At 43.4% G+C, this 14,083-nt stretch overlaps 1 protein-coding gene across 1 annotated transcript in view; it reads right to left on the bottom strand.

Moving 5' to 3' along the window:
- The window catches only part of hydin (HYDIN axonemal central pair apparatus protein), a 1,114,396-nt gene that overhangs the window by 563,793 nt on the left and 536,520 nt on the right, over positions 1-14,083 (bottom strand). The window lies entirely within an intron of this gene.

Raw genomic sequence — 14,083 nt, 5'->3', positions numbered from 1 at the left:
TCTCTTCCTCAAAAGGCAGTGGAGGCAAAGTCTTTGAATTTTTTAAGGTAAGCTAGATAGATTCTTGACTAATAGGGGAATTAATGGTTTTTGGGGTAGGCTGGAATGTGAGGTTGAAGTTTCAATCAGATAAGCCATAATATTATTGAATGGCAGAGCAGGCTCGAGGGGCTGAGTAGCCTACTTATAATTGGTATATTCATGTGCTTGAATGATGCCTTGAGGGTGTGGAATCTTTCACTGATATCTGTTTTGCTGAAATTAGGGTCTCTTCAACTCAAAACAGATCCCTCAATATCTTATTGGTATGGAAAAGGAAGCTTTCTGGTATCTTTGTGATGCATGTTGATGAGTTCTTATACGGCGGTACTCTGGAGTTTGAGAAATGTGTTATTTATAAGATTTAAGTGGAATGTAAAAGTAGAAGTCAGGCTTCAAGGGCTTTGAAATATATTGATTTAGACATTTAGCAGAGCGTTCCTGTTAATCATGCTAGATCATCAAGAAAAATGATGTCACATTTAAAAGAAGAAACAAAGCAGTTGTGAAGGTCAGTTGAATTGGTTGTATATTCAGACAAAACTGGATACTATTTTTAATGTATTGAAACTACAATGACGTACCTTAAGTTGACAATGTTTTCAGGACAAATAAAACATTTAAAAAATATAGATTTGGAAAAATGCGTATTTAAGTTTCCATCCTTGGATGTCCCAAAGAACACATAAACAGTCACTTTTAATGATGCTTCTCAGTCTAAATTTCTGAGATGGTATTTGAGTACAGCTGGCTTTACACTATTTTGGTGAAAGTGGGAAATGGTGCCCTTTAGCCTGGGAAACTAAGAAAACAAAAGTATTGCGAAAAGCAAGGTGGCACAGTGGTTAGCACTGCTACCTCACAGCACCAGGGACCTGGGTTCAATTCCGGCCTTGGGTTACTGTCTGTGTGCAGTTTGCACATTCTCCCCGTATTTGCGTGGGTTTCCTCTGGGTGCTCTGGTTTCCTCTCACAGTCCAAAGATGTGCAGGTTAGATTGATTGGCCAAGCTAAATTGCCCCTTAGTGTCAGGGGATTAGCACAGTAAATATGTGGGGTTAGGGAATAGTGTCAGAGTGGGATTGTGGCCTCCTCCTGCACTGTAGGGATTCTATGATACTTTGGCCATTGAAATGCAGGTTCTTGAGGAAGCAGTGGATATGGGATTCTGTTTGTCAAATATTTTATAGAATATTCAAAACAAGGGGTGTACAGAAGACAGTTTGCCCCTAATACATAGATAATTGTTTCTTGTGAGATAAGGTACACTCTATAAAAGGTGTAAATAAAAAAAGATTAAGGATTGACCTTGCTTGCATAAAACTAATGTTGGGAAAAGGAAATCTCCAAGATAAAATGTGTTGATCAAAGTAATCAATTACCTTTTTGCGAAGAGAATTGTTTGTACCAAAAATTTATAGAGAGTCCTGTGTTATAGTATGTTGCTTTATAGATAATACAGAAAATCACTTTTCGTTGAATTGTTTTGAAATATTGTTTGTGAATATCATTTTTTTTTAAGAAATGAGAAAGGGAATCTGTTAATTGTAAGGTTAGGTATCTTCTTCTCCTTGTCCAGTTCCTCGGAGCCGAGGATGATTTGTTTCCACACTATAAATGAGTTCTTAGGTGACTAAGAGTCCATTGCGTGACCTATGGTCTCTGGCAGGTGGGGCAGGTGGTTGTTGGAGGAGAGGATAAGTGGGTGCTCATGTTGCCATGCTCTCCTTTCGCTGTTCGGCTTGAGCTTGCTCTTAATGATGAAACTCAAGGTGTTCTTTTATTCCATTTTGGACGGTCTTGGGACAGGGATTCCCAGGTGTCAGTGCAGATATTGCACTTTTTGAAGGTGGTTTTGAGGGTGTCATTGAAGCATTTCCTCTCGCATCTGGGGTTCGCTTGCCATGTCAAATCTCTGAGTAGAGTGCTTGTTTCAGGACTCTCGTGTTAGGCAAGAGGACAATGTGGCTCGATCAACTGTGGTCAATGCTTCAACATTGGGAATGTTGGCCTAAGCAAGTACACTGATGTTGGCGCACCTATCCTGCCCATAAATTTGCAGGATCTTGTGGAGGCAATACTTCTCCAGAGTTTGAGGTGCTCTCTGTATATATTCCATCTCTGAGCCATATAGGAGGGCAGATATCACCATTTCTCTGTGGACCATGAGTTTGGTATTAGGTCTGAGGTCCTGGTCTCCATTCACTCTATTCCTCAGGTGACCAAAGGTTGCGCTGGCACACTGAAGATAGTGATTAACTTTGTCATCGATGTCTGCCCTTCTTGACAGTAGGCTTCTGAGATATGGAAAGTAGTCCACATTGTCCAAGGACTTATCATGAATTTTGATAACCAGGGGGCAGTGCTATATGGCAAGTGCAGGTTGGAAGAGAACCTTTGTCTTATGGATGTTTAGTATAAGACCTATGCTCGCGTACACATTATTGAAGGTGTTGGAAATGACTTGGAGCTCGGCCTCCAAGCATGTGCACATGCAACCATCATTCACGTTCTGTTGTTCATTGATAACTGATGAGACTACATTGGATCTAGCCTGCAGACAACAGATGTTGAACAGATTCCCGTTTGCTCTGCAATTTAGCTGTGCTTCAGCAGGGAGCTTGCTGAGGGTGAGATGGAATATTGCAGCAAGGAAGATGGAGGAGAGTGTTAGTATGATGACACTGACTTGCTTGATTCCAGTTTGAACATGAATTGTGTTTGTGGTGGATCTGTCAGTCAGGATCATGGCTTATACATCATTGTGGAGCAGGTGGAGGCTAGTGACAAACATTTGGGGGCAACTGAAATGGAGAACATCCATAATCCCTCACTGTTGACTGTGTCAAAAGCCTTTATGATGTCAAAGAAGGCCATGAACAAGAGTTGGTGCTGCTCCCTGCAGTTCTCCTGTAGTCTGTTGTGCTCTGTTGTGGGTGGAATCTGCATTGCGACTCTGGGAGGAACTCTTCAGCTACAGGGAGAAGGCAAATAAGGAAGATTCTTTTGATCACTTTCCCTGCGGCCAACAGGGACATTCCTCTGCAGTTATTACAGTCAGACTTATTATCTTTCTTGAATATAATCATAATTACGGTATCTCTGAGATCTCCTGGCATTTTTTTCCTTCTTTCAGAAAAGGGAAGTGAGGTTGTGTATTTGCACCATGTTTAGTTCTTCAGCAGGGATTCCATCTCTTCCTGATGCTTATGTAGACCTGTTGTAAATGGCACCCATGATGTGGGTATGCCGGCGTTGGACTGGCGTAAACACAGTAAAAAGTCTGACAACACCAGGTTTTAGTCCAACCTATTTATTTGATAATATACTCACTAGCTTTCGGGGTTACCCCCTTCGTCAGGTGAATGGAGAGTTCTGGCCTCAGACAGAGCATATAAAGCACAGGCAGTTTAGAGATTACTGATTAGAATGCGAATCCTTACACCTAAACTGAAGCGGGTAAGCATTCTCCAAGGCGGCCTTCACGACACACGACAGCGCAGAGTCGCTGAACAGAGACTGATAGCCAAGTTCCACACACATGAGGACGGTCTCAACAGGGATCTTGGGTTCATGTCGCACTATCTGTAACCCCCGTGACTTGCCTGGGTTTGCAAAACCTCACTTACTGTACTGTCTGGAGACAATACACATCTCTGTAACCTGTGATCAGTGCTCCTTCCACTCACATTGTCAGCCACTTCAGGTCTTGAACAGCAGGTTAGGTGTAAGGATTCGCATTCTAATCAGTAATCTCTAAACTGTCTGTGCTTTATATGCTCTGTCTGAGGCCAGAACTCTCCATTCACCTGACGAAGGGGGTAACCCCGAAAGCTAGTGAGTATATTATCAAATAAATAGGTTGGACTAAAACCTGGTGTTGTCAGACTTTTTACTGTGTAAATGGCACCAGCATGATATCACACCAGCACTCGCTGAGTATCCAGTCAGTGGGGATGTTCCAGGGGGAGAACTCTCTGATAACATGCTAATGTATTAAAATAAGCATTCTGTGATCCTGCGGCATGTTTCAGGTGCTCTGCCGGCGAGCAGATTGGAACTCAGAAATGCACCAGCGCGAATCGCACGTTCTGGAGTTTGAGTGAGTGCCGCCAAACCTGTAAATGGAGAGTTCAAGCTCAAAATCGCCCCCATTGTTTGGACTGGAGGTGTTGCAAGTTTAGGTAGAGTGACTACAAGTTCCGAGGCAGGGCCCAGACTTAAATTTAGGCTGATTGATTGGGTACTAAAATTGTCCCTAAATTGGACCTCCCTGATCCTCGCACGTTAGACGTAGACTAAAATCATGAATAGGTCACTGAGATAGTAGGACGGCGGCGCGGGCTCGTTGGGCCGAAGGGCCTGTTTCCCGTGCTGTGTTGTTCTTTGTTCTTTGTTCTTTGTTCTTAAATTCATACTGGTAACATCTTTGTGAAGCAAATTATGTGGTGATGTTATGCAGATATGCACTTTGAAAATAGACTTTCTAACTTTTATTTTTACTGGCTTGATTTGAAAAAAAGCTGGAACCCTCTCAAGACAATGATAAAACTTTCCAGATTGCTACAATGCACACATTTTCACATTCTATCCTATAGGATAAAAAAAAACATTCACCTCCCCTGGGGAGCATGAAGGACCATGCTGAGATTTTTCAAATGTTTCTGAGATGAGACATCAGAATGTAATTTCCTGTTCTGAAACAATAACTACAAGAGACATGAACTAATAGAATTTATCCGAAACATACAGCCAGCTAGGTACTTTAAGGACTCCTTACCAAGCAGCAGGAAGAGATTTAAAAAAAACTGAAAACAGGTTATTTGAAGCTCTGTGGCCTCTCTATCTCTCTCTTGCAAGTGTTGTGCCCAGTTTACAAAGTAACTATTCTGAGAAGAAAAAATTTGTTCTGAACCTTTTCAGAAAGAAACATGGAAATCTGCTCAATATAATTATGCCCAGAAAGACAACTGAACAAAACAGCCATAATGTGGAATCACAACATCAAGATCAGCCAGGGAACTGCTAAACATATACTCCTCTACTTTATTTTTCATGAACTGTAAAACTCCTATAAACCTATCCTCTCATTCTGTCATCTGTACTGGTGTGTATGTTTGAGACTAACAGAATGTGTGTGTCACATGAATGGTGGTTACGATTTCCCTAATTTTCTTTTAGCTCGGGAAGTTGTTTCAATGAACTTAATTAGTTCTTCATTTAACCCAAGAAAACCTGTTTGACTAATTCTTTATAACCCAAAAGCGCAAATAATGGAAATCTTACTGAATTGAAAAAGCATATTCCTTCTAAATTCATAAAAATCTATTTTACTGTCAAACCTAGAGTGGAATAGGAAGGGACTCATTTCATTCACGCCCCCCCCCCCCCATGGCCATAACAATGACAAACCACTTTCTTGAACTACTGCAGTCCATGTGGTGAAGATACTGCCACAGAGCTGCATAGGAAGTTACAGAATTTTAACCCAGTGATGACCAAGGACAGCAATGTATCTCCAATTATGGATAGTGTGTGATTTGAAGGTAATCTTTGAGCTGATGGAGCATGTATCTGCTGCCCTTGTCTTTCGAGATGATGAAAGTCACAGGTTTGGGAGATGCTGTCAAAGAATTCTTGATATTCTTTTCCCCTATTGCTCAATAAAATATATTGAGATTATCCAGTGAACAGCTGAGACAAAGAAATAATAGATCCCAGTCAACCCCTCAATTTGAGCCAACAGAACCAGGTACCTTTAGAAATTCACTAAAGGGAGGTAGGAATGAAAATTTCTGACACTTGGAGAAGTACAAAATCAATTGCATTGTTCTGTTTCAAAACATTATGCATAGTGACAGCTCAACAATGCAATTACAGTATATTTGAATACTTCCTCTTTCTAAACTCTGGCATTGAAATTAAATCCAGCTGATGACAGGTTTTCAGAAATTTTGATCCACCCACACAAGACTCTACAGTCCCCTGAAATCCCATCCAGTAGTTTCCACAATAGTTCCAGTATTTTTCTGCCTCCAAGTCCATTTCATGCACAATTCACTCTTTTTGTGAAATTCCACATTTTGCAGCTTCTTTCCAATTTTCTCAGCTCTCTTCCATGCCTAATCCCATTCAGCCAGCATTCCATCCTGACACACCCACACTGGCTCCCAGTTCCCCAAAACAACAAATTGAAAATTCTTATTTAACCTTCACATTCTTCATTTACTCTATGTCTGCAATCACCTTGAGTTTTCTATCACCTCCTATAGACATTAGTCTTCCAACTTTTTATCCATTGGTTAAAAAAAACTTTCAATAACTTCAATCTTACTCCCTGGAACTTCATCTCCAAACCTGTCCTCCCTCCACTTCAGTCCCCTCTTCAAAATCCAACTTTGCAACCAAGCTTTTGGTCATCTCTTTTAATGTATCTCCCTATGGTTTACTTTTTCCTTCCTGATTGAACCACAGAATCACATAAGCCCAACCAGTCCACACCAGTGTTTATGCTTCACTCAAGGTTCCTGACCCGGATGTTCGGACCGCGCACGCGTTGAGTTTTGGCAGTTGCCTGGTGGGTGTGGCGAGGGGGGAGCGGGAGTGAGGGAATGGGTGGGGGAGTGAAGGAGGGGGGGCGGGGGAGTGAAGGAGGGGGGCGGGGGAGTGAAGGGGGGTTGGGGGAGTGAGGGAAGGGGGTGGGGGAGTGAGGGAAGGGGGTGGGGGAGTGAGGGAAGGGGGTGGGGGAGTGAGGGAGGGGGTGGGGGGTGGGGGTGGGGGCGGGGGGTGCAGGAGTGAGGGGGGAGAGGGGAGTGAGGGGGGAGACGGGAGCGAGGGAAGAGGAGGGGGTGGGTGAGGGAGGGGGGTGGGGAGGTGGAAGGGGGTGGGGGAGGGAGGGGGTGGGGGAGGGGGGTAGGGGACTGAGGGGAGCGAGGGAGGGGGAGAGGGAGGGGGGTGAGGGAGGGGAGAGGGGGTGGGGGGGTGAGGGAGGGGGAGGGGGTGGGGGGGTGAGGGAGGGGGGAGGGGGGAGGGGGGTGAGGGAGGGGGTGGGGGAGGGGGGTGAGGGAGGGGAGAGGGGGTGGGGGGGTGAGGGAGGGGGAGGGGGTGGGGGGGTGAGGGAGGGGGGAGGGGGGTGAGGGAGGGGGTGGGGGAGGGGGAGACAGGGTGGGGGAGGGGGTGGGGGTGGGGGAGCGGGGGTAGGGGGAGTTTGGAGCGGTTCCGGTAAATGGGGATTTCTTCATTAATTATTATCGTTTTTAAGTTGAAAAACTCCATGAGTTTTAATGACACTCGGGGCTGGTTCAGCCTCAGCTGTCAGGGGCGGGAGGGAAGGGGGGAACAGAGGCCATAGATTTCAGGAGTTTGGGTAAATAGTTTGGTGCTCGGGTAATTGTGATGAGAGAGAGAGATGGGAGCAGGATTCAGGAACAGGGTTCAGTAATTCAGGGATCAGTGACGGGGTTCAGTAGCGTCCACAGAAAATGGGGATAATTGAAGGGAAAGGATTGACCAGGGTGTTGGCAAAGGAGCAGTGGGATATCCCCACTGCAAATATAATGGGCTGAATGGCCTCCTGTTGTCAGACACTTTGTGACATTCCTTCATCACCAGTGGGATTTTTGAGTACAGGAGGGGGTAAAGTCTTCCTTCAATTCTGTGCGACCGCGCCTGAAATTTTGTGGGCTGTTTTTGGCCCCCCGCCTTCCTCAGGGAGGATTATTATTGTGGGGGGGTTACGGAGATAAGGTGGGGGAAAGGGCCTGGGTAAGATGCTCTGTCAGAATCAGTGCTGACTCGATGGGCCAAATGGCCTTATTCTGTACTGTAGGGATTCAACGAATCAATTCTGCGATTGCCCAATGACAGGAGTACAGCGAAGGTTTACCAGGCTTGTATAGCGGCACTGCTGCCTTGCAGTGCCTGGGACCTGGGTTTGATTCTGGTGACTGTGAGGAGTTTGCACATTCTCCCCATGTCTGTGTGGGTTTCTTCCAGGTGTTCCAGCTTCCTCCCACACTCAAGGTTAGGTGGATTTAAAATGTTAAATTGCCCCCTTAGATTAAGCAGGTAAATACAGGGGGATGGTAGCCTGGGTAAGATCGTCTCTCAGAGAGTCAATGCATACTCAGTGGACTAAATGGCCTCCTGCACTGTTGGGATTTAATGGCCTTCTCCTTATTGATGGGATGTGGGTGTTGCTGGCTGGGGCAGCGTATATTGTCCATTCCTGAGAGCATTTCAGACTCTCATGTAGGCTAGATCGCATAAGGGTGACAGATTTCCTTCCGTAAAGGGCATTTGTGAACCAGATGAGTTTTTATGACAATGGTTTCATAGTCATTAAAGTTTTTATTCCAGATTTTTATTGAATTCAGATTTTACCATCTGCCATGGTGGGATTCAAACCTGGGTCCCAGAGTATTATCTCTGGATTGCTAGTCCAAAGATAATATCACTACACCACCACCTCCTCTTTAAAGCAGAGCCTGAGTTAAGAAATGTACTTTTTAAATCTTGACCTTGATCTCGCTGATGAATTTGCATTCGTTTTTCCCACATTTAGGTTTTTACCTAAATCCTGCAGCCAGCCAAGGAAATGTCCTTCTTTTCGAAATGGATTTCCACAGCAGCTAAAAAAGGTGAGATTTGGTGGGGACACTGATCTGTGAGTGAAACTTGGGAAAGTGATCCGTTCATCAGCGCCCAAGAACTGTAATTTCAATTACAGTTTTTTAAAACTTTTTTTTATTTTTTATTTCAATTCAAATCAAATCAAATCCAATTCAGAGTCCCAACAAGTTGGGACATTCCCGATCCAAGCTGACAAGACAGGGCTCTCACCTCCTGTCTTGGACTTGATCTACATGATCCAAGCTGATGGGAGTAGGTGTAGCTCCTGCTCCAAGGCTTGATCTCATTTGCATCTTAGCCAAAAGGCCCAGATGCCACTTTAAAAATTGCGTCAAATGAAGCTGAAATGTAACGTAACGACTTCAACCAAGAGCAGCATGTCGATAGTACACTTGATCTTAGCCAAAAGTCTGATACAGTTATTTACATTGAGAGGGGGCTTGGGTACAAAAGCTGGAAGTTCATTATTGTTGGAAGAAAGGCTTGTATTTTTATAGCACTTTTCACAACCGCTTGGATTACTTTTAAAAATGCCGTCACTATTGTAATGTAGGCAACGCGGCAGCTAATTTGCCTCCGAAAACACTCGCAAACAATGTGATAACAAGTAGGCAGCTTGTTTCAGTAACTTTGGTTGAGTAAGAAATATTTACAAGGACACTTGGCGAAAAGCCCCTTCTCTACTTCCATGGGAGTCTTCAAGCCACCGGAAAGGTTAGACAGCCTCAGTTAGAAGTCCCATGTGACAGACTGCACCCCTGGTAACGTAGCCCTGCTACATTTGCATTGGAAAATCGAGATGGTGCCACAATGTGACGATTTTTTTGTCCCCACCATACCCTCTAATTCTACCTTTACCCTCATTTTAAAACTTACTTTAACTTTTTTAAACTCTAATAATATTGTTTCAATCTCTTATCGTCTTTTAAGTTGATCTTTCTCTACATCTTTGCTAATGACTGTAACATGACATTCTGCACTGCCTCCTTTCTTTCTCTATGAATGGTATGCTTTGTCTGTATAGTGTGTAAGAAACAATACTTTTCACTGTACCTCAATACATGTGACAATAATAAATCAAATCAAAATCACTGGAGGAGCGTTGGCTGAATTGTGTGCTTAAGTCAAGATGATACAGTGTTAGTTCTTTGAGAAGGTGACCAAAAAGGTGGATGAGGGTAAAGCAGTTGATGTGGTCAAATAGATTTCAGTAAAGCGTTGATCGGGGGCTGAGTGTAGAGTAATAAAATTTGCTGATGACATGAAGATGAGTGGAAAAGCAAATTGCGTAGAGGGCGCGGAAAATCTGCAGAGAGATCTGGATAGGCTGAGTGAGTGGGCGAGGACCTGGCAGATGGAGTATAATGTTAGCAAGTGTGACGTTATCCACTTTGGTAGAAATAATAGTAGGAGGGATTATTATTTAAAGGGTGAAAAGCTGCAGCATGCTACGGTGCAGAGGGACCTGGGGGTCCTTGTGCACGAATCGTAAAAAAACCAGTCTGCAGGTGCAGCAGGTGATCAAGAAGGTGAATGGGATGCTGGCCTTTATAACGAGGGGGATAGAATATAAAAGCAGGGAGGTCTTGCTGCAACTGTACAGGGTACTGGTGAGGCCGCAGCTGGAGTACTGTGTGCAGTTTTGGTCCCTGTATTTGCAAAAGGATATATTGGCCTTGGAGGGAGCACAGAGAAGGTTCACCAGGCTGATACCGGAGATGAGGGGGTTAGCCTATGAAGAGACATTAAATAGACTGGGTCTGTACTCGTTAGAGTTTAGAAGGCTGAGGGGGGGTCTTATAGAGACTTAGAAGATAATGAAGGGGATGGATAGGGTAAAGGTGGAGCAATTCTTCTGGCTTAGAAAGGAGAGCATAACCAGAGGGCACAGCCTCAAAATAAGGGGGGTGCAGTTTAGATCGGAGTTGAGGAGGAACGTCTTCTCTCAAAGGGTGGTGAATCTCTGGAATTCTCTGCCTGTTGAAGTGGTGGAGGCTACCTCACTAAATATATTTAAGTCACAGGTAGATAGGTTTTTGATAGACAAGGGAATTAAGGGTTATGGGGAGAAAGCGGGAAAGTGGAACTGATCCACTTCAGATCAGCCATGATCTTATTGAATGGCGGGGCAGGCTCGAAGGGCTAGATGGTCGACTCCTGCTCCTATTTCTTATGTTCTTAGAAGATACGGAGGCATGGGATTGAAGGTGATTTTGCAGTTTGGATCAGATATTGGCTAGCTACAAAAAGACAGAGGGCGATGGTTGATGGGAAGTGTTCATCCTGGAGTTCAGTTACTAGTGGTGTACCGCGAGGATCTGTTTTGGGGCCAATGCTGTTTGTCATTTTTATAAATGACCTGGATGAAGGCGTAGAAGGATGCGTTAGTAAATTTGCAGATGACATTAAAGTCAGTGGAGTTGTGGACTCCACAGGTTGCAGGTTACAGAGGGACATAGATGTCCCTATTGCTGCAGCTATATAGGGCATTGGTGAGGCCGCAGCTGGAGTACTGTGTGCAGTTTTGGGCACCGTACTTACGCAAGGATATTTTGGCCTTGGAGGGAGTGCAGAGGAGGTTTACTAGGCTGATGCCGGAATTGAGGGGGTTGAGCTATGAGGAGAGGCTGAATAAACTAGGCTTGTACTCGTTAGAGTTTAGAAGAATGAGGGGAGATCTCACTGAGACGTATAAGATGATGAATGGGATGGATAGGATAGAGGTGGAGAGGCTCTTCCCGCTCAGAAAGGACAGTAGGACTAGGGGGCACAGCCTCAAGATAAAGGGGGGGTGCGGTTTAGAACGGAGTTGAGGAAGAATTTCTTCACTCAAAGGGTGGTGAATCTCTGGAATTCTCTGCCCGTTGAAGTGGTGGAGGCTACCTCACTAAATATTTTTAAGACGTGGGTTGATGGGTTTTTGATAAGAGAGGGGATTAAGGGTTATGGGGAGAGGGCGGGAAAGTGGAACTGAGCCACGACAGATCAGCCATGATCTTATTGAATGGCGGGGCAGGCTCGAAGACACATGGCCTACTCCTGCTCCTATTTCTTATGTTCTCCCACATTTCCTCAACTAAATCTATAACTGTAAACCCTTTATTTCTTTTTGCCTCAAATGTTTGTCTAGCTTCCCATTAAATACATCCAAACTATTTGCTTTTAACCAGTCCCTGTGAGAGCTAGTTCCATATTCTGTGACTCTTTAGACAAATATATTTCTTCGGAATTCCCTATTGAATTTTTTGGTGACTATCTTATATTGGTGGCCTCCAGTTATGCTCATCCCTAAAAAAAGGAAACATTCTCTTGGTATCACTCTATCAAAACCTTACATAATTTTAAAGACTTCCATTAAGTCAACCCCCTCAAGCCACTTTTAATAGTTTCACTAAACTGTGATTGTTGTATTTGAACTCTGAGATCTTTTTACTCCCCCACCCTACCCAGACTTGCGCCTTACAAGTAATAAATGACTTCTTATCCTACAAAAATTTACTGTTACAAATGAGATCTGAAAATGGACTCAGCCTGCCAATCCTTCCCTGGTAGAGTAAGAAATCCCACAACACAAGGTTAAAGTTCAACAGATATATTTGAAATCATGAACACTCACCTGATGAAGGAGCAGCGCTCCAAAAGCTTGTAATTCCAAATAAATCTGTTGGACTTTAACCTGGTGAAGTGAGATTTCTTACTGCGCTGACCCCAGTCCAATGCTAGCATCTCCACATCATGGCTTCCCTGATATGCACAACCATGCCATTTCCAGTATCATCCTCATAAATCTTAATCCCCTTTGAATTTGTTTATGCAAACATCCCCTTTTTTATTTTAAATGCACTTATCCCTTGCTCTTCTTATCATTCAATGTTATATGTACTTGTTGTATCTTCCTTGCAAATGCTGAAGCAATTTCATATTTCTGCTATTTCTTTAATGCTAACTGTGGTATTGTCCTGTCTATCTCTTCTTTGCCCTTTTCCCATCACATATTTCCTTTTTTCATAGATTTGCCTGTAAAATGTTTCACTATTTTGTTTCATGTTACTTGATAATTCAATTTTATACTTTTTCTTTCCTAATTTTTAAAAAAAATCTTCACGCAGTGAAAAGGTTAGGTATAAATATTTTTCTTCACAGAGAAGGCAATGGGCCTTTAAAATCTGTGGATCAGCAAGTATCATGTTCCAGAAACATTGTTCCACAGCTCAAAAGGCCATTAACAGATCCCAAAAGAACAATATTAGCATTTGCCAGCTCAAACATGTTTGCTTTCGTCATCTCCGTTGAGAGGTCAATCTGATGCTAGCTACCTCTGGCAACAGTCAGACTATGCAAATTATACCCATCCCCTTTCTTGTAACATCTGACATCCATATCTTCAGCATAGCTGTCACAGGCAGTGACTTATTGTCCAACCAATTGTTGAGTTAAGCAGTTGCTTACCTAGCCTAGCTTTTTTCACACAATTAGCATAAGACCATAATAAGACCTAAGACATAGGCTGAATGGCCCACTTCTGCTCCTAGCATGTCTGCTCCACCGTTCATGAGATCATGGTTAATCTGATACAATCCTCAACTTCACTTTCCCCCTTATCACCATAATCCTTGATTCCCTTACTGATTAAAAGTCTGTCTAATTCAGCCTTGAATATACTTAACGACCCAGCCTCTACAGCTGTCTGCAGTAAAGAATGCAACAGATTCACTGTTCTCAGAGAAAAAAGTCCTTATCATCTCTGATTTAAATGGGTGACCCCTTACTCTGAGATTTTGCCTTCTAGTCCTCGACTGTCCCATAAAAGGAAACAACCTCTCATTATCTACCCTGTCAAGCCCCCTGAGAATTCTATATGTATCAATAATATCCCTTATTCTTCGAAACTCCAATGAATCTGCTCAATTCTAATCTACTCAACCTGTCCTCATAAGAAAATTCCTCCAGACCTGGGTCAAGCTAGTAAGCCTTTTTTGGACTGCCTCCAATGCCAGTACATCTTTCCTTTCAAACTGTTCACAGTATTCTGGGTATGGTCTAACTAATTTCCTGTATAGTTTTAGCAGGACTTCCCTATCTTTATAGTCCATTCCCTTTGAAATAAAGATTAACATTCCGTTTACTTTCTCTAGTACCTGCTGAATTTGCATGCTGGCTTTTTGTGATTTATGCACCAGGACCCCCAAATCTTCTATCCTGCAGTTTCTTTTCAGTCTTTTACCATTTAAACAATACTCAGCCCCTTTATTATTCCTACCAAATTGCATAACTCCACATTTTCGTATTTATATTCCATCTGCCAAGTCTTTGCCCACTCACTTAACCTGTCTGTGTCCCTCTATAGACTCTTGACACTTTGATGTTTTCCTGTAAAGGGATTTCACATTCAGTTACAAAATCCATCTTTTTA

Source organism: Carcharhinus amblyrhynchos, chromosome 4 (assembly GCF_965287045.1).
Source record: "Carcharhinus amblyrhynchos chromosome 4, sCarAmb.v2.hapA, whole genome shotgun sequence".
NCBI classification, from domain to species: domain Eukaryota; kingdom Metazoa; phylum Chordata; class Chondrichthyes; order Carcharhiniformes; family Carcharhinidae; genus Carcharhinus; species Carcharhinus amblyrhynchos.
Note: the sequence above shows the minus strand (reverse complement) of the source record. Positions and strands in the feature narration are given on the sequence as shown.